We start from the raw sequence: 19,188 nt of genomic DNA, 5'->3' as shown, positions 1-19,188 counted from the left end.
CATTTGGAGCTCTACTCTACACTGATTCTTCCAGACCACTGAGCCCTGTTCTGGTATTATAGCAGGAATACGGTATCTTAGCCTGTATGTGGAATTCCCAGTTGCTAGGAGAGTTCTATTCACAGTCAAGCAAATGTGGGTAGATCTTTCCATGAGGCTATGTGACAAAAGGCAAAGTGGGCAGTTCTTGTAAGTCTCTAAATCCATCCAGGGCAGGTAGTGATCTCAACATGACAAATAGACAACGTTCTTTACCTCCATACCCAGCTCACCAGAGTAATATCATCTGATACAGCCACGAAGACCTAAGCCACTCCCAGCAGGGCTGCCTCTGCATGAATATTGATGTGACTCAACAATCTTATCTAGGAGACCCCAGCATTACCACTGAGACCACCCTGGCTCGCTCAGGTTGGCACACTGTTGAGGAGCTGGGTAGGAGGTATACCCATGGAATCTCCATTTGGTTGTGCACAGATTTTCAAAAGAATATTGGCTCAACAATGAAAGGATTTCTGACTGGGGCACCAGATAGACCACAGTAACTCTCACACTACATTCCTACCCTCATGTGGGATCACATCCCCACTATGGCTTTTCTTTGAAGCTCACTAGATTGCCTTGGCCATTAACCAGCACTCAGCTTAACCTGATTCACACGGCTGTTGTGAAGACAAAATGGGCAGGATGGCATGTGTGCCACATTGAGCTCCTTGGAAGAAAGGTGGTGTAGAAGTATAAACAATGAATGAAATGTGTGGGGAGAAGGAGTACCTGCCATGGCTGTACCATTTGAAGTGGGTGCTTCTTTCCGCCAGCCATCCTCATCCCATTTGATCGGGATAGGTGTGCAGCATGTAAGGTCCGTGCCACAGCCTGGATGGAACTGTAGACACTGTAGGAGTCTTGAGACAGGATCCTTTCAATCACATCCTGGGGCAGGTTCTCCCAGGTCTCTTTTTCTCTGCATCTTTCCCAGACTTTCACAGACAGCACACGACTGGAATATAAACAATGAAATGGTGACTCCCCAAACTCCTTGATAGCAATGACAAATGATTCAAAATTGTAATACTGTGTCCGTCTATCTTTCTTGATTAAGAAGGACAAAGAAACTTGGGTGTGCAGGAAATCAACCATTTTGTACATGAAGCTGACACTGATTTCCTGCAGAGCTGTTGCAATCCAAACTTTCCCCACAGTTTGTTTTGTCATCTGTTCAGCTATATACATTATGTATCCTAGAGTTAGTATGATCTGAGAGTCCACTGGACAAACAACTACATTGACCTGGGTTTTTATAAAATATGAAACAATGTTGGACATCTTTCTCCAATTCTGCACTGGAATGCTTTCTGAGAAGGCAATGCAAATTCCGTTCCTGATCACCACAGGTGTGAAGGTGCTCATGAACCTTTCTCCATTGTCATTGTCTGGAGCCAGGAGGCTGATCCAAGTCCATCCGAAATGCAGGAGCAGTTTGACAATCCCCAGGTATGGGGGTTCTGGTTTGGGGACCATCCGGTAACAAAAGGGGAACTCAGATCTCTCCTTGGGACTTCGACTGACAAACCCATAAGTGACCTAGTAAAGAGGGGAAGAGGTTGGGGTTTTTCAAAAATAATATGCATTTTCACACTTCAGTCAATGTGGGGGAAAGTGCAGACTTTTGAAAAATATACACAGAAATGTGCACTTTCCCCTTTGAATGAGCAAAAAACAGGTCAAAAGGAAATCAAGCTTTGAGGTGGATTTGGCAGGATTTCAGCAAGTTCAGAAATCACTGGTTCTACCATCCCTTCCCAATTCCCAGACGGTATACTGATCAAGCTCAGACAAAGCTAATTTAGACAAGAAAGGTAAAAGACACATGTGAAATCTGAGCCCCCAATCACATATTTGCTCCCACAAAGCAAGCAAATATAATCTATGAGAGTCAATGGGAGCATGAACCCTCAGATTTCCTAACCTTGCCTCGGGTTTGATGGTGATTCAAAGGAGATTGATTCCAAAACAGTCTGAGCAGAATGGGGCCAGTTTCCAAACCACTGAATTGGGGTCAGTGCACAGTCACACTGGGGGTCATAGAAGCAAAGAATCATAGAATATTAGGGTTGGAATTGGCCTACAAGGCCATCGAGTCCAAACCCCTGCTCAGTGCAGGAATTCAAGTCAGAGCATCCCTGACAGATGGCTGTCCAGCCTCGTCTTGAAGGCCTCCAGTGTGGGAGAGCCCACCACCTCCCTAGGTAATTGGTTCCACTGTCATATTGCTCTAACGGTCAGGACATTTTTCCTGATGTTCTGTCGGAATCTTGCCTCCTGTAACTTGAGGCCATTATTCTGTGTCCTGCACTCTGGCATGATCGAGAAGAGATCCTGGCCTTCCTCTCTGTGACAACCTTTCAAATCCTTGAAGAGCGTTATCGTATCACCCCTCAGTCTTCTCTTCTCAAGGCTAAACATGCCCAGTTCTTTCAGTCTCTCCTCATAGGGCTTTGTTTCCAGTCCTCTGATCATCTTTTTGCCCTCCTCTGAATCCTCTCCAGCTTGTCTGCATTTGGGGTGCACGAAAGTCACTTACCTGGTCTCGCAGCTTTTTGCGGTGGGGGGGAGGCGCTTCACTGCTCTCCCCCCAAAGTTCAGGCCGGGGGGGGAGGCTTCCTGCCTCGCCCGGCCGAAATTCAGGCTGGGGGGGAGGCTTCCCGCCTCGCCTGGCCGAAATTCAGGCCGGGGAGGAGGCGCCACGCCTCACCCGGCTGCGAAATTAAAAGTTAAAAAAAAAAAAACGCCCCCGTGATAGGCTACGTGACGATTAACGTAGCCTATCATGGCTAGATCTGCAAAGTCAGCTGTGATAGGCTACGTAAATCGTCACATAGCCTATCACGGATGACTTAAAAAAAAAAAAAAAAGCCCGTACGTAAGTCATTACGTAGACTACAGCGACCAAATAAGGAACGGGAATGGCGGCTCCCTATGGGGGCCGCCATTATCCGTACGCACTTTTTTTTTTTTTTTAAGTCACCCGTGATAGGCTACGTGACGATTTACGTAGCCTGTCACGGCTGACTTTGCAAATCTAGCTGTGATAGGCTACGTTAATCGTCACGTAGCCTATCATGGGGGAGTTTGGTTTTTTTTTAGTTTTATTGGAATGGCGGCAGCGGCAGCTGGTCGAAAGATCGGCTGCCGCCTCCGCCCCTGACGAAGACCCGACGAACCGCCGCCGGGACCCGCCGCCAGGAGGGACATTCGGGAAAGGTAAGTCCCGTCCCGGGGGGGTGCGGGGGCGGGGGGGATGCGGAGAATTTCTCCCCGAAACTTCTTCGGGGGGCCGAACACGTTGGTGCTCGGCCCCCCGAAGTTTCGGGGAGAAATTCTCCGCCAACCCTAGTCTGCATCTTTCTTCAAGTGTGGTGCCCAGAACTGGACACAGTACTCCAGATAAGGCCTAAGCAGTGCTGAGTAGAGGGGAACTAGTACTCCCTGGGATTTGTCAGCTATGCTTTTATTAATGCAGCCCAAAAGGGCATTGGCCTTTTTCGCAGGCACATCACATTGTTGGCTCATATTCAGCTTGTGATTGAAAACAATTCCAAGATCCTTCTCACTTGTAGTGTTGTTCAGCCATGTATCCCCCATCTTGTAACTGTGCATTTCGTTTCTTCTTCTTAGGTGCAGAACTTGGCATTTATCCCTATTAAATGTCATCCTGTTGTTTTCTACCCAGCGCTCCAGTCTATCAAGATCACTATGAATTTTGTTTCTGTCTTCCAAAGTATTAGCTATCCCGCCCAATGTTGTGTCATCTGCAAATTTGATCAGCATTCCCTGCACCTCCTCCTCCAAATCATTAATAAAATTGTTGAGGAGCACTGGGCCCAGGACTGAGCCCTGTGGTACCCCACTCGTTACCTCTCCCGAGTTTGAGAAGGTCCCATTGACAAGCACTCTTTGTGTCCGATTCTGTAACCAACTGTGGATCCACTGGATTGTTGTTTCATCTAACCAATAGACAGCGGTTCAGAGAGTTCTTCTGCCAATTCCTTTATTACTCTAGGATGCAGTTCATCTGGCCCTGGAGATTTGAACTCATTCAAAGTAATTAAGTGTTCCTTGACCATATGCCTATCGATCTCAAGCTGCAATCCTGCCCCTTCAGCCTGTACTTCGCCTTTGCCAGGGGGATCATAGACCTTCTTTTGGGAGAAGACTGAGCCAAAGTAGGAATTGAGCACCTCTGCCTTTTCTTTGTCATCTGTTTTCATTTTGCCTTCCTTATTTAATAGCTGAACAACCATTTTTTCCTCTGTCTTTCACTACGCACGTAGCTGAAGAAAGCCTTTTTGTTGTTTTTAGCATCTCTTGCTAACCTCAGCTCATTCTCAGCTTTAGCCTTCCTGACATCATCCCTGCAATTCTGTGCTACCTGCCTGTACTCTTCCTTTGTTGCTTGACCTTCTTTCCACTTCCTTTATGTGTCCTTTTTGTTTTCAGGTCATCTCTAAGCTTTTTGTGAAGCCACATTGGCTTCTTCTGTTGTCTTCCACCTTTTCTTCTTGTTGGAACGGTTTGTAATTGTGCCTTGAGAATTTCCTTTTTTAAAAGCTCCCACCCATCTTGGACTCCTTTTCCTGTTAGCATTGCTTGCCATGGGACCTTACTGATCATTGTTCTGAGTTTATTAAAATCAGCTTTCCTAAAATCCAGGGTCCGTGTTTGACTACACTCGGCTTTTGCTTCACTTAGAAGCAAGAACTCAAGTACAACATGGTCGCTTTCCCCCAGAGTTCCTGTAACTGCTACTTTATCCACTAAGTCATCTCTGCAAATGCACACCTCTGCTTTGCAGCCGTTTCCCACCTTTGCCCAGCACAGGTTGTCAGTGATGCCTCGTTCTTGGATGCTTTGTTCAAGTTCCAGTAGCTGAGGTTGTATTCCTATCTACACAAGTTGAACATATGTCCAATTGGCTTTTCACCAGTAACTGGCAAGAAAGGTTATGGGAGGAAGCTACCCTTGTGCTCTGGTGGTCTCATCATATCTAAGGCCATCCAGCCACTGTGGGATGCAGTGTTCAGCTGCATCTCAGCACACTTTACAGTGAGCAGGCAAGGATAAGCACAGATCAGGCAGCATGCTGGTTGGGTGCTCTGACCCAGGGTGGTGTTACCTGTGTCAGATAGACAATAGGAGAGGCTCTCAGTTCTCACCTAAACTTCAGGAGCCCATACTGAGGGTTTCTGAGTCAGTTGCCAGAGCTGGCCCTACCATGAGGCAGAGTCAAGCAGCAGCCTTGGGCAAAAGTTTGGCTATCGATAGCTACTGGTCCTGATGGCTATATGCTACCTCCAGTATTGGAAGCAGTGTGCCTATGTAGACCAGTTGCTGGGGAACATGGGTGAGAGGGTGCTGTTGGACTCATGTCCTGCTTGTGGTTCCCTGGTCAACAGCTGGCTGGCTGTTGTGTGAACAAAATCCTGGACTAGATGGAACCTTGGTCTGATCCAGCAGGGCTCTTCTGATGTTCCTGTGTTTTTATGATGGGAGAGGATGGCGAGGAATTTTATGTTGGGGGTATTCATTGGACAAAAACTACAGTACAAAAAGTAGACTCATATCCACAAAAGTATTTGCCATAATAAATATGCAATTTTTTCATATGCACAACATTGTTTGTCCTTCATACAAAATGGAAGTTGTCCAAAGGAAATGTAATTCTGTGAATATTATATATTCCAGGGGACTGTTGGATGGACATTGATAGAGGGATCTTCTGGTCAAGGCATGTGCACCATTCCAAGTTTGTTTTTACTTATAAAATTAAAACATTTATACCCCACACATCAGTATTACAACTTCCTGGGAGATTTTCAGTAATCATAAAAATACAACATTAGATCCAGCCTAAATTATTTGAACTAAGGTCCCATTGAAATCAGTGTGAAAAGTTAGCTATGATTGAAGTGCCACTGATAGCAATGGGATGATGTGTGACTGGCTTATGTTGCATCCACGGTGGGGGGATTCTGATGGGAGGTCCAGAAGATGATGTCTTCACTGTATAACCCTCACACGCTTCCCCACTCCTGGGATTTTTTGTTACTAGAAAAACAAATGTTAAGGAAAAATCAGTCCAAATTGCTGCAGAATGCCTTTGGAGTGTTACTGCTAGGAGGCCTCCATCTGGAAGCATCCTTAGTCTGGATTCAACCTAATATCAAAAACTGAAAACTCACTGCACCCTTTGTACTATTTCACCCTCCCCTGTGCAGTGGTGACAGGGGGACAAGAGAAGTAAGAGTGCTTTCTATGCTAGGGAAAACCTCTCTCAGATCATATTCAGCTCTTCTGATGAGTGCTCCCTGTCTCCAGCCTGACATGGTGATGCCCAGCTCCATGCCACCTCCTGTCCTTCTCTGGAGAGAATGCAAAGTGGAAGTAGACCCAGACTGCATCCTTCACCACCATTCATACCTGTGGTACTTTGTAGATGTCCAGCATGGTGGAAATCTTGTTGGAGATTTCAGAGTCAGACCCTTCAAGGACCGCCAAGAGGTTACTCTGTCTTCCACAGCTGAAGTTCGGAACACTTTGCTCCCCCATGGACAGAAGGTCTACCATGGCCTCATAAGTCATTCTTGCATTGAAATAGTTCTCATAGATATTGTAGCCCAGAGTGACATTGGGCAAGAGCCTCGGATTCTGGTTGATCTCATGAATGGCAAAGAAGAAGGGTAGGATGGACCAGTACCTTATATCTCCTATCCTGCAACAAAAATAGATGCCATCAGATTTTCACCCAAAATTCCATGGAAGGATATGACAGTTCTTCCATCATTTATTAAAACGGCCTTTCTAGGAATTAGAAATCTCAACATTTTACTCTTAGAACAAGACTCCCAGTGACACTAATGGGAACTTTCTTCCCAATGCAAAGAGTAGTATCAGGAGGTGGTTTTTGTTGGGACCATGATGGGGGGGGAGTTACGCACACCTTCCCCACCCCTTGTAGTCAGGTGCCTAATTGTCAACCTTCCCTGGCATGTATTTGCGTCATTTAAAATGTGGACATTAGATGCAAAAAAAAGGTAACTTGTCACATTTTGCTTGGCCCTCAGGCTACCGCTGACCTAGAGCCCAATGCAACTCAGTTCATCCTAGCATGTGGGGTTCTCCAAATGACATGGTGCCTAACCCGTGGCAAGCAAAAGGCCCTGATCCACGAAGCAGGGGAAGACGCCCAGTCCAGTGCTGGAGAAGGCAGTGCAGAAGCTTCGAAGAGCCAGGGCTGAAATCTCGGGATGTCAGAGAATTCTGCCATGGATCTCGGTGAGGCCAAATGCCAGTGCACTCATCCCCCCGAAATCCATGGCAGAATGAAGCCCCCACCCCCCCAACCCACAAAAGGCACTAGGGACGAGTCCCCAGCGCCCAAAAGGAGCACAAAACGGATCACTTACCTGCTGCCGTCCGCACTGATTTGCGAATGGTGGCCGCCCTGCGTATTATTTACGTAATAGCCTACGTAAACATTTACATTGGCTAGAATGGCGAAAAATAAAGGAATGCAAATGGTGGCCTCCGTAGCCACCGCCATTTGCATATGCGGTTTGTTTGGGATTTTTTGCTTGCCGTGATAGGCTATGTAAATACTTAAGTAGACTATCATGGTGAAATACAGGGACACAAATGGCGGCGGCTATGGAAGCCGCCATTTGCGTTCCTGCTGCCCAGCGGAGGGATGTCCGGCTGCGGGTGGAGCTGGCCGGTGGCTCCGTGGAGTCCCCGTGGAGTGGAGCCGGCTGTTGAGGGTTCCTGGGGGGAGGGACGGACCACCTCCCCCGCACACTGCAAAGCAGATCCGCAAAATGGTGAGTGACTTTCGTACATCCCTACTGAAATCCTAAACATACTGGGCAGGGAATAAGCCCCATTGGGCACAGCGAGATCAATCCCTGAATAACTGGGCCTGCACAACACAACTAGGGTCATACGAACATAGGAAGCTGCCTTCTACTGAGTCAGACCCTTGGTCCGTCTCACCCGGTATTGCCAACACCGAATGGCAGCAGCTCCCCAGGGTTTCAGGCAGGTTTTTTTCCAGCCCTACCTGGAGATGCCAGGGATGAAACCTGGGGCCTTGTGCATGCTATGCACATGTTCTATTGACTGAGCTATGGTCCCTCCCTGTGTATATCCCATCAAAATATATCTTGAAGAGTTTCATGAGATGGTGGGGTGGTGCTATACGATGAGGGAATGTTTTTAGGATGTTTGCTAGTTAAACATAGAATCGTCGATGCGAGGAGGGGCAGTCAGCCTCGAAACTAGAAAGGAACTATAAAACAAAGGGAGCCAGGTGATCTTTTATTTCCTTCAGCAAATGATGGCCTCCCTACACACACTGCAACTGCAGAGGTGCTTCCAATACCTTTCTGGAGTTAAAGTGCCATGCATAGGTACTCACCCCCCTTTGACTTTTCCACATTTGGTTGTGTTACAACCTGGAATTCAAATGGATTTAATTAGGATTTCTTGTCACTGATCTACACAGAATAGTCCATGATGTCAAAGTAGGGGGGAAAGCTACACTTTTACAAAATGATTTCCAAAGAAAGAACTGAAAAGCCTTCATTGCATAAGTGTTCACCCCCTTTGCTGTGACACCCCTAAATAAGCTCTGGTGAACCAACTGCCTTCAGAAATCTCATAGTTTAATGGAGTGCACCTGTGTGCAATTCAAGTGTCACATGATCTCAGATTAAAGGCACCTGTTTCTGGAAGGCCCCAGAGTTTGTGGGAGAGCATATCTAAACCAACAGCATCATGAAGACAAAGCAGCTATCAAAACAAGTCTGGGATAATGTTCTGGAGAAGCCCCAGTCAGAGCTGGGTTATAAAAAAATATCCAAAACTATGAACATGCCTAGGAGCATTGATAAATCCATTATTACAAAATGGAATTCATATGGCACAACTATTACTCTTCCTAGAGAAGTCCATCCACCAAACTCAGTGACCGCGTAAGGAGGGCATTAGCCAGAGAAGCAACCAAGAGGTAACTCTGAAGGGCTGGAGAGATCCACAGCTGAGATGGGAGAAACCATCCATGGGACAACTGTCACCCAAATGCTCCACAAAACTGGGCTTCATGGAAGGGTGGCGAGAAGAAAACCACTGCTGAAAAAAACCCATATCAAATTTCATTTAGATTTTGCCAAAGGACATGCAAGAGAAATAAATATATGGGGAAAGGTTCTCTGGTTTGATGAGACCAAAACTGAACTTTTGGCATTACCACAAAACACTATGTGTGGCGAAAAGCCAACAGTGCTCATTGCCCTGAGAGCATCATGCCCACGGTGAAACATGGTGGTGGCAGCAGCATCTTGTGGGGAAGCTTTTAATTGACAGGCGCTGGGATACTGGTGTAATGTCACATCAATTACAGTTTCCTCCATGCTAAATTGACTTTACGGCAAATCCAGATTTAAGAATTGGCAAGAAAATGTTTTGATGGTGGACTTGGATGGATAAAATCATCTTTACCCTGGATAAATTTGTGGAGGTCGATGATGAGTTTTTGTTATTTTCAACATTGTGAGATGAATTTGATTTGCCTGCTGCAGCAGAATGTCAGTACTTGCAATTGAAACATTTGTCACTATCTAGATTCGGTTGTCTTTCATTTAATCCATGAACTACCATCTTGGCTTCTTTATTGGACATTTCAAGGGATCTTCGGTTACACCTTATTCAGCAAAAACCTTTGTTTTGGGTCTACTGGATGTCACAGCACCCTTTTAATAAAGGCTTGTCAAATTTGGCTAATTGTTGGAGGTGTCATGCCATCAACGCTTTTCTTATTCATATCTTTTGGAAATGCCCAATGGTTGTCTCCTTTGGGGAAGAAGTTATTATATGGATCAATTTTGTATTGCAAAGCTCTTTAATATTTACTGATATGAATGTTCTTTTAAATTACTTACCTGATTCTTGTAGGGATGTACGAAACACTTACCTGGTTTCGTGCAGGGACATCCACAGTAGGGGGGAGGTGCTCCGTCCCTCCCCCCAAAATCCTCGATGGGGGGGAGGCAATCTGTTCCTCCCCCCGGAATCCTGCCAGGCTGTGGAGCCGCTGGCTGGGCCAACCCGCAGCGGGGCGTCCAGCCACTGCCGGGCTCCTGTGGATGCAAATGGCATCCGGAGTAGGGGACGCCATTTTCATCCCGATGTGTCAGGGTGGACACTGAGCCCATAGAATCCCAGATTAGTTCTGATTCTGAGGAAGAGGAGTTGCTCCTGGGAGAGGAGTGTGCTCATTTTTCCCAGGGCCAACAGCTGACAGAGATTCCTCCCACTGGCATTCCTAGCTTAGATAGCAGTCCTGGGAGTGACAGAGTGCGGGAAGCGGACTTGCTGGACGCGCGCACCGATGCAGAGAGTGGGGCCAAATGGAGGGCGCGGAAAGGAGGCATAGTGCCTGGTTGGTGTGTAAACAATGGTTGCGCCCAGAGGATCCAAGGGAAAAGGGGAGGGGCGCTCCCTAGCCCTTAAGTTCAGGGTCTGCCAGTGATTCCCTTTCAAATGGGGACCAACTGTTCCCACTTAGGGCATAGGTACTCTGCTGCTCATATCTAGTTGCTACCAGTAGAGTTGTTAAGTTGTAAAAGAGGAATAAAGCTTTGAAAAGAATCCCTTTGTCTGTGTCTGGACTAGGGATGTATGAAAGTTCCGCCACAAATTTCAGGGAGGCCGAATGCCAGCTCATTCGCCCCCGCGAAATTGGTGGCGGAACGGCCCACCACCACACCGCCCCCCCCCAGGACAGGACTTACCTTGGGAGGATCTTCCTGGCGGAGGCAGCGGCGACGGTGTGGCGGCGGCAGCGGCCGGTCTTCTGACCAACTGCCACCGCCGCCATTTCCAGTTTTAAAAAAAAAACAAACACACGTGATAGGCTACATAAAGATTTACGTAGCCTATCACGGCTAGATTTTAAAAAAACACCGTGCGTTAGGGGTGCACGTCAATGTTTATGTAGCCTATCACGGCTGACTTAAAAAAAAAAAAACAACGTGCGTTAGGGGTGCACAAAAGTCACTTACCTGGTCTCGCAGCTTGCTTCGCGGTGGGGGGAGGCGCTTCGCTGCTCCCCCCGAAGTTCAGACCGGGGGGGGAGGCTTCCCACCTCGCCCAGCCGAAATTCAGGCGGGGGGGAGGTTTCCCACCTCGCCCGGCCGAAATTCAGGCTGGGGAGGAGGCCCCTCTCCTAGCCCGGCCGCGAAATAAAAAGTTAAAAAAAAAACAAAATGCCCCCGTGATAAGCTACGTGACGATTTACGTAGCCTATCATGGCTAGATCTGCAAAGTCAGCCGTGATAGGCTACGTTAATCATCACGTAGCCTATCATGGGTGACTTAAAAAAAAAAGCGCGTACGCAAATGGCGGCCCCCATTGGGAGCCGCCATTCACGTTCCTTATTTGGTCCCTGTAGTCTACATAAAGATTTACGTAGACTACAGCGACCAAATAAGGAATGCGAATGGTGGCTCCCTATGGGGGCCGTCATTAGCCGTACGTGCTTTTTTTTTTTTTTTTTTAAGTCACCCGTGATAGGCTACGTGACGATTTACGTAGCCTGTCACGGCTGACTTTGCAAATCTAGCCGTGATAGGCTACATTAATTGTCACGTAGCCTATCACGGGGGCGTTTTTTTTTAGTTTTCTTGGAATGGCGGCAGCGGCAGCCGGTCGAAAGACCGGCTGCCACCCCTGCCCCTGTCGAAGCCCTGCCGAACCGCCGCTGCGACCCGCCACTGGGAGCGACATTCGGGAAAGGTAAGTCCCATCCCGTGGGGGGTGCGGGGGGCGGGGGTGCGGAGAATTTCTCCCCGAAACTACTTCGGGGGGCCGAATATGTTGGCACTCGGCCCCCCGAAGTTTTGGGGAGAAATTCTCCCCCATCCCTAACGTGCGTACGCAAATGGCGGTGGCCATGGCCGCCGCCATTTGCGCTATTTGCGTTCCCCTTATTTTCTACGCTACGCTATTTTCTACGCTATTGGCGTTCCCCTTATTTTTGCCGTCTTAGTCTATGTAAATGTTTACGTAGACTAAGACTGCCAAAATAAGGAATGCAAATGGTGTCGGACATGGCCGCTGCCATTTGCGTACACGTGTTGTTGGTTTTTTTTTTTAAATCAGCCATGATAGCCTACATAAACATTTATGTAGCCTATCACGGCTGACTGCAGGGACGCAAATGGCAGCGGCTAAGGCCGCCGCCATTTGCGTCCCTGCTAGACAGCGGCCGGATGTTCGGCTGCTGGCGGAGCCAGCCGGCGGCTCTGCAGAATCACTGCGGAGCACAGCCGGCTGGCCAGAATTTTGAGGGGGAGGAACGAAGCGCCTCCCCTCCGGCCAGGATTCTGGGGGGAGGGACGGAACGCCTCCCCCCCAGCATCAACATAATCCGCAAAAAAGTAAGTGACTTTCGTACATCCCTAGGACTCTGGACTTGGCTACTGGATTAGACTGAGAGAGGCCTCCAAGGAGCCCTTGACACTATGGTAGCCTGTGATAGGCTACGTAAATATTTACGTAGCCTATGACAGCTAAAGCGGGAACACAAATGGCGTCCCCTATGCCATTTGTGTTCCCGCTTTAGCCGTCATAGTCTATGTAAATATTTACGTAGCCTATCACGGAGAAAATGGGAACGCAAATGGCATAGGGGATGCCATTTGTGTCCCTGCTTTAGCCGTGATAGGCTACATAAATATTTACATAGCCTATCACAGGCTACCATAGGGACGCAAATGGCATCCCCTACTCAGGACGCCATTTGCGTCTGCAGCAGCCCGGCAGCAGCCAGAGCCGCCGCTGCTGCCGCCGGAGCCGAAGCCGGAGCCGGAGCCGAAGCCGCAGCCAGGGCCACAGCCAGGTTGGCTCCGTTTCGCGGGGCTTTCGTAGGGTGGGTTGCTCCGTTCCACCACGGATTCCGGGGGGCCAAATTTACTGGAATTCAGCCCCCCTGGGATCCGTGGCAGAATCCTCTAACATCCCTAGATTCTTGGAATATAACACATGGTCAGCGTAAATGATTTTTTTTTTTTTTGCATCCTTTTTGTTACTAGAAGACTGATACTACGATACTGGAAGATTAAAATCTCACTGCCTATAATGCAATGAATTGAAGATTTAACCACGCTAGCAACATTTGAAAAAGTGTTATATAGGCCACTTCCAAATGGACTTATATGTGTCTATCTGGTCTGTTTCTACTGAAGTTTATGTGTAACCTTTTTGTCCCTTTTTTCATTCTATTCAATATTTGAAACTGAGGATTTTAGAATATGTTGTTATATTTTTATGTTGTTGTTTTTTCCTTTGCTTTTTGTCATGATTTCTTTTTGTTTTGTTAAAATTCACAATTACAAAATTGGGGGGGGGGGACAGCAGGACAATGACCCTAAACACACACCCAAAGTTATACTGCAGTGGTTTAAAACAAGAACCTGGATATCTTAGAATGGCCCAGTCAAAGCCCAGACCTCAATCATATTGAGAATCTGTGGCAAGACTGGAATAGGGCTGTTCACCAATGGTCCCCAGCCAACCTGACATAGCTTCAGCAATTTTGCCAAGAAGAATGGGCAAAAATGGCAGGATCCGGATGTGGAAAGCTGGTAGAAACTTACCCCAAAAGACTCACAGCTGTAATTGCTGCCAAAGGTGCTTCTACCAGGTATTATTGACTCATGGGGTGAATACTTATGCAACCAAAAAAAGTCACTTTGTTTTTGTTTAATTAATTTTGTGCCACAGTCAAAATATTTTGCACTTTCCAAGTGTTAAGTACATTGCGTAAATCAAATGGTAAAAATGCCAATTAAATCCATTTTAATTCTAGGTTATAACACAATCAAAGTGCTCAGGTCAAAGGGGGGGTGAATTCTCATGCAAGGCGCTGTACACCCTAAATCACATTGTTCTCTCTTGAAACTGATATATATTTTATTGTACAGCAGCTCAGGGTAATGTACATGGCTCCTACACCCATCTTATCCTCACAACAGTCTAGTGTCTAGTGTCAGCCACCAAACGTCCTGACTGAGTGGGGATTAGAACCTGAGTCCAGTCCTAGTCCCAGCACTCCAATGCCACACACCAGCTCTTGGAAGATAAATGCACCACACGTTCTGCGGAGTCAAGGAAGCAATTGAACCAGAAACCATTCAGCCCCCCAACCAGTTCACACATTGTCCCACTATACTCAGAACAAGGATCATTGCCTGAGCTCAGACAATCTCCTGTGCCCACTTTCCCCACAATACTGAAGTGTCTTCTGTACCTGCTCTACTCACTGTCATCTTTTATTCCATAATAGCCTGCCAGCACTTGGTTCTGAAAGAGGGCAGAACGTTTTGAAAAAAATGCAACCTAAGAGGGCAAGCTCCCCCCTGCAATAGTCCAATGAGAACTATGACATGTTCAGTACCCACAGAACATTGAGTGCCAATTTGAAAAGGAAAGGGGGAATGGGTAGGGGAAATGAAATGGAGAACCCCAGAGAAGGGCAAGGCTGGCAATTTGAGCAGGAAAACACATTTATAATCCTTGGTGTTAACCTACCATTGAGATGTCATTTGAAAACAGTTCTCCCTGATACTCATGAGAAGAGAGAAGAACACACAGAGCCTCAAGACTAACACATTCATTCTGGCCTACGTTTTGAGGGCATTGGCCACTTCATCTGCTGCAGATGGACCCCTCTCCATACCTTTATAGGAGTAACAGGGAGAAGCTGCACAGTACAAAAATCCAGTTTATGGAAAAAGCTGACCAGCAGCAGCTCTCCAGGGCTTCAGGCAAGAGTTTCGCCAGCCCTACCTGGAGATGCCAGAGACTGAACCTGGGACCTTCAACATGCAAAGCAGGTGCTCCAAAACTGAGCCACACTCTCTACCCACAGAAGTAAGGACTCAGGAATAAACATGAACAGCAAGAAACAGCCAAACTCCTCGCTTTCCATGTTGACAGAGTATCCCCAAAAGGAGAGGAACACAAGACTCAAGGGGGACGGTGGTAGGACATTTTCCCTCACATGGTGAAAATAGTTTCAGGGGGGTTGAAAAATACACAGATTTTGCCCTCCCCACCTCCACCACCCAATATGTACCAAAAGAATTACATGACATAAAGAGACAAAGTGAGAGAAAGAGGGGGGGGGGGAGAGAGAGAGAGAGAGGGAGGGAGAGAGAGAGAGAGAGAAGGGCACTGCCATGCTTTGGCTTAAATAAAAATATTAGATTAAACTCCTTCCTATCTTCCTTGTCTCTGGGACATGATCAGAAATTACTTTGGGTCTAATTGTCTCCCATAGAGGAGCCTCTATTCTCTGCTCCTTCCTGCAAGTCCCATACTTCAAATGCTAACTCTTGTCCTGCCACGCTGAATGCATTTTCTTCAACTGGAATCACAACCAGTGATGCAGATGGTGAACGTTAGACCCTCGACATAATGGTCTTATGGAGTCCCCTTTAGACCACTGTATACCTTCCGCTGTAAAGCACGCAATTCATATCTCTCTTCTCCCACATCCGCACAACAACCATTCCTTGAAATACAATTGCTTCTGCATTCCTGATATTTAGAGCAAACACACACACCCCATTTTAAAACCCCAGTTTGCCAGTCCTGATTAAAAGACAAAAAAAGAAACACTCTGCGAATGTGGAGTTTCATCTTTTAAACTCACTCAAATTGTAGCATAATCATGGTTCAGTAAATACAAGGGAATTTGCTTCTGATGCCCCAATGCTAATGACACTGACCTGGGAATCATCATCGTCTTGTTGCAGAAAGGGATGACATATTTTAAAAGTAACATGAGAGTCCTGTGGCACCTTGAAGGCTAACAAGTTTATTGGGCCACAAGCTTTGTGGACTATAGTCCATTCCATCATAGGCAGTATACTGTAAATATACTGGAAGGTTTGACTTTTTTATACACTACAGATGTTATGGGTGTGTGTGTGTAAACTATTAGGTAAGAAGGAAATTCAGTGTAGAATTACTGACAGAGACCATCACATTATTAACAGTGGTCTTTTACATTGCAGCTGTTGCTGATAATGAAAATCCTGCACTAGTAAGTCAGTTAACACATGCAAGGTGATCATAGAATTCAACCTGTTGATGCATTCTGTTTCAGCGCTCTCTCTCTCTCTCTCTCTCTCTTATATCTCCCTTTGAAGTTCCTATGCTACACATCAGATATGTTAAGATCTTTGATAGTGTGTGATTTATAACTGAAAAATGTAAATGCCTGGGAAAATAAGGTCTTCACCTGGCGCGAGAAAGAGCTCAATGTACATGCCAGATAAGTCTGTAGGCTCCGGGTGAGCTGATAGTAGCTACAACTCAAGGAACTTCAGCACCATCTATTACTGGAATGACCCACAATGCCGCAGAATGAGGGTAGTTCAGAGGCACTGTGAGAAAATGAAATGGTGGCGCAGCCATGAGTGCTGACACAGAAAAAGAAGGGGGCAGGCGGGCATCGCCAATTAGCCATGGAGCCCTAGCAGCCAGTATTGCCTGTACTCAATTTTAGACCCTGGACTTCCCAGTCTTAAGGGCCCCAAGTCTTAAGATGGCCTCGTCTCTTCCTTCAATTTTGAAGCACACAACTAACATTTCTCCTCATCTGTGCGATGCTTAGGATCCTTCCTACATTCCAGAAATATTGGTCCCCACTCCCAAAAAAACTCCGTTTGCCAAACCTGATTAAAAAAAATTTAAATTAAATTCTCTAAGCATGCACAGTTTCACATACTGAGCTCACTTCAGATAACAAATATATGTTAAAAATAATAAAACGAGAATCTATATCCCCCCCCTCTCTCTCTCCCAAACTATCTATTAAAATATGCTGCAGTGAATAGTGACAGTCCCAGGATGGTTGTGTGTGGCTGTTCCCATCACCTGCCAATCTCTGGGTAGTCATTTGGGGAGGGAGCTATTTTGTATGCCTTTGGACCCTTGCCCTGAGGCCTTGCACTAACTGAACCATTGCTGGCAAGCACCCAAGGGTCTCACGTGCCAATGCTGGCCCTGACTGAAGCGTCCAAATAGAACCTCCCATGATGCAGCATTTGAAATGGCAGGCTGTGCACTAAATAGATAGCTCCTGAGCATCTGTACAGCCTCCTAAGCATGTTTTCCCTTGAAGGAAAGAAGGACAAAATCGGGATCCAGTTTACCACACCCACCACCCTCTTATTAAATGAACAGCTAACCAGAACAGAGAGATTCATGGCCCCCTCTGCTAAAGACAGACAGCTGGCAAGTCTGAATTCAGAACTAGACATAACATCACTTACGAGGAAAATCGGGAAGAGGGAGGCTTGAAGAAAACAAATGGTTCAAATGCAGTATTTCCTGTAGATGTGATCGCACTGATCAGGTACTCCCCTGGCCTGTAATAATTGAATGATTCATTCCAATCACTTCTCAGGTTCAAAGGGCATTTTGTCTTCAGCATCCGACAGGGAAGGTGGGGCAGCAGCAGGATGAGCAGCAGCAGCAGCATGCTAGAAATGTGAGCAACAATCTCCTTCTGCTTCTCGTGTGTGTGCAAGCACGCGCCGGTGACTGGGCTCAGGAACAACTAACTGGAAGCTGAGCCCTCACAGCTGCAGTGACTGCACAAATAAAAAAGGCGCAGTCTGGCATGGCCTCAGCTATGAAGACATCATTTCATGTATAGGCGCAAATGCGGAAATAATAACTATGGTTTAAATGGAAATACAAAGCATCTGACCATAGTGGAGAGACTGCGTAGGTGACCTGTGTGCCTGCTCAGTTTGCTGTCCAGGGCCTATTGCTAGAGAACTTCCAGGCCCCTGTGTCCTCTCCCTTCTTGTGGGTTCTTTATTTTTCATCCAGAGGTGGACTGGACAGCTCATCGGAGAGAGAAAGAACACCTTCAAATGCAGGACTGTCCTCTGCTAGCTCACCAAAATAGAGGATTGTCCTCTGTAATGGAAGGCATTTGGCCACCCAAGAAGGGGATGATATGGAACCTCACACTGATACAGTCCCTGCCTTCCCTATATCTCCCCCCAGGCTCTCAGAGGCTTAGGAGCTATATATGCACCAGTTTTTCAGCCTTCATATATGAGGAGGGCAAGCGTTGCTCTTGATTTGAGGTTTCTTGCATTGTTTTCAAAAGTGGCCTTTGGAAATCAAAATCCCTTGAGCTTTGGTGAGCAGTAGAATAAATAGCCATGATTTTTATAATTATAAGGCAGCAAGAATCACTCCTGCAACTTTGTTGATGCTTTGTGGCTCCATGCGCAGGTGCTCATCTGAAGAATACATGTTTCCATGACTCACCAGTGTAGCTCCATTTCATGGGTCAGTGACAGAGTAGTTCAACCAAGTTTGAATGACCTTAGGAACATAATCGTGTACTTTGTTTTACCTTAAATGCAACCAACCATTTCTGATCTTCTCTCTCCTTGGTTCATGAATACGGACACTCAACTGGAGACAGAACTTGCTTTAGTTCTTTGGCCTATGTTGAGATCGGTCTGACTGACACCTGGACCACTTGGCAGGCACTAGCTTGGTGTTTAAGGAGTTTCAAGGGGATCAGGGAAACAGGACCTATCTTTCTCCATACATACAAGCCGTCAGTGGGGATTCCCCTGTGTCGAGGATATGAGAGGTGGTGGCAATATTTCATTAACCATGAATGAAGAAATGAATTCTTGATGTAGGAAGGCTTGCAACATGCCAATAAAACTGAACAGTGGTTAACTAGCTCTTGACAACTCTGTTGCTTGTGCTTGTGCTCCAGGAGGAGGAGGAGGAGGAGGAATGATCCACGCAGTCTGTCAGGATTAATTCTGTATATTTAACACATTTACATAGTATAGAGTTTTCTAGGAATCTCAAGACATTCCACAATGCCATGCAAATTAGTAGTAAAATATGTAGATTCAGTAGCAAGCAGAAATGATCTTAAAGGGAAGGGATAAAAAAAAGGATCTGCCCTAAAGTGATGCAGGAGAAATATTAGCAAAATGGGAACTCACCTCTCATCATGAAAAGAAAATAGTCATGAGACTCAGAATGAGTAAGCCATCTTTTCAGAACAATGTTAG

This window comes from Heloderma suspectum, chromosome 2 (assembly GCF_057233095.1).
Source record: "Heloderma suspectum isolate Gila_16-S chromosome 2, 16-S_ref, whole genome shotgun sequence".
Taxonomy (NCBI): domain Eukaryota; kingdom Metazoa; phylum Chordata; class Lepidosauria; order Squamata; family Helodermatidae; genus Heloderma; species Heloderma suspectum.
Note: the sequence above shows the minus strand (reverse complement) of the source record.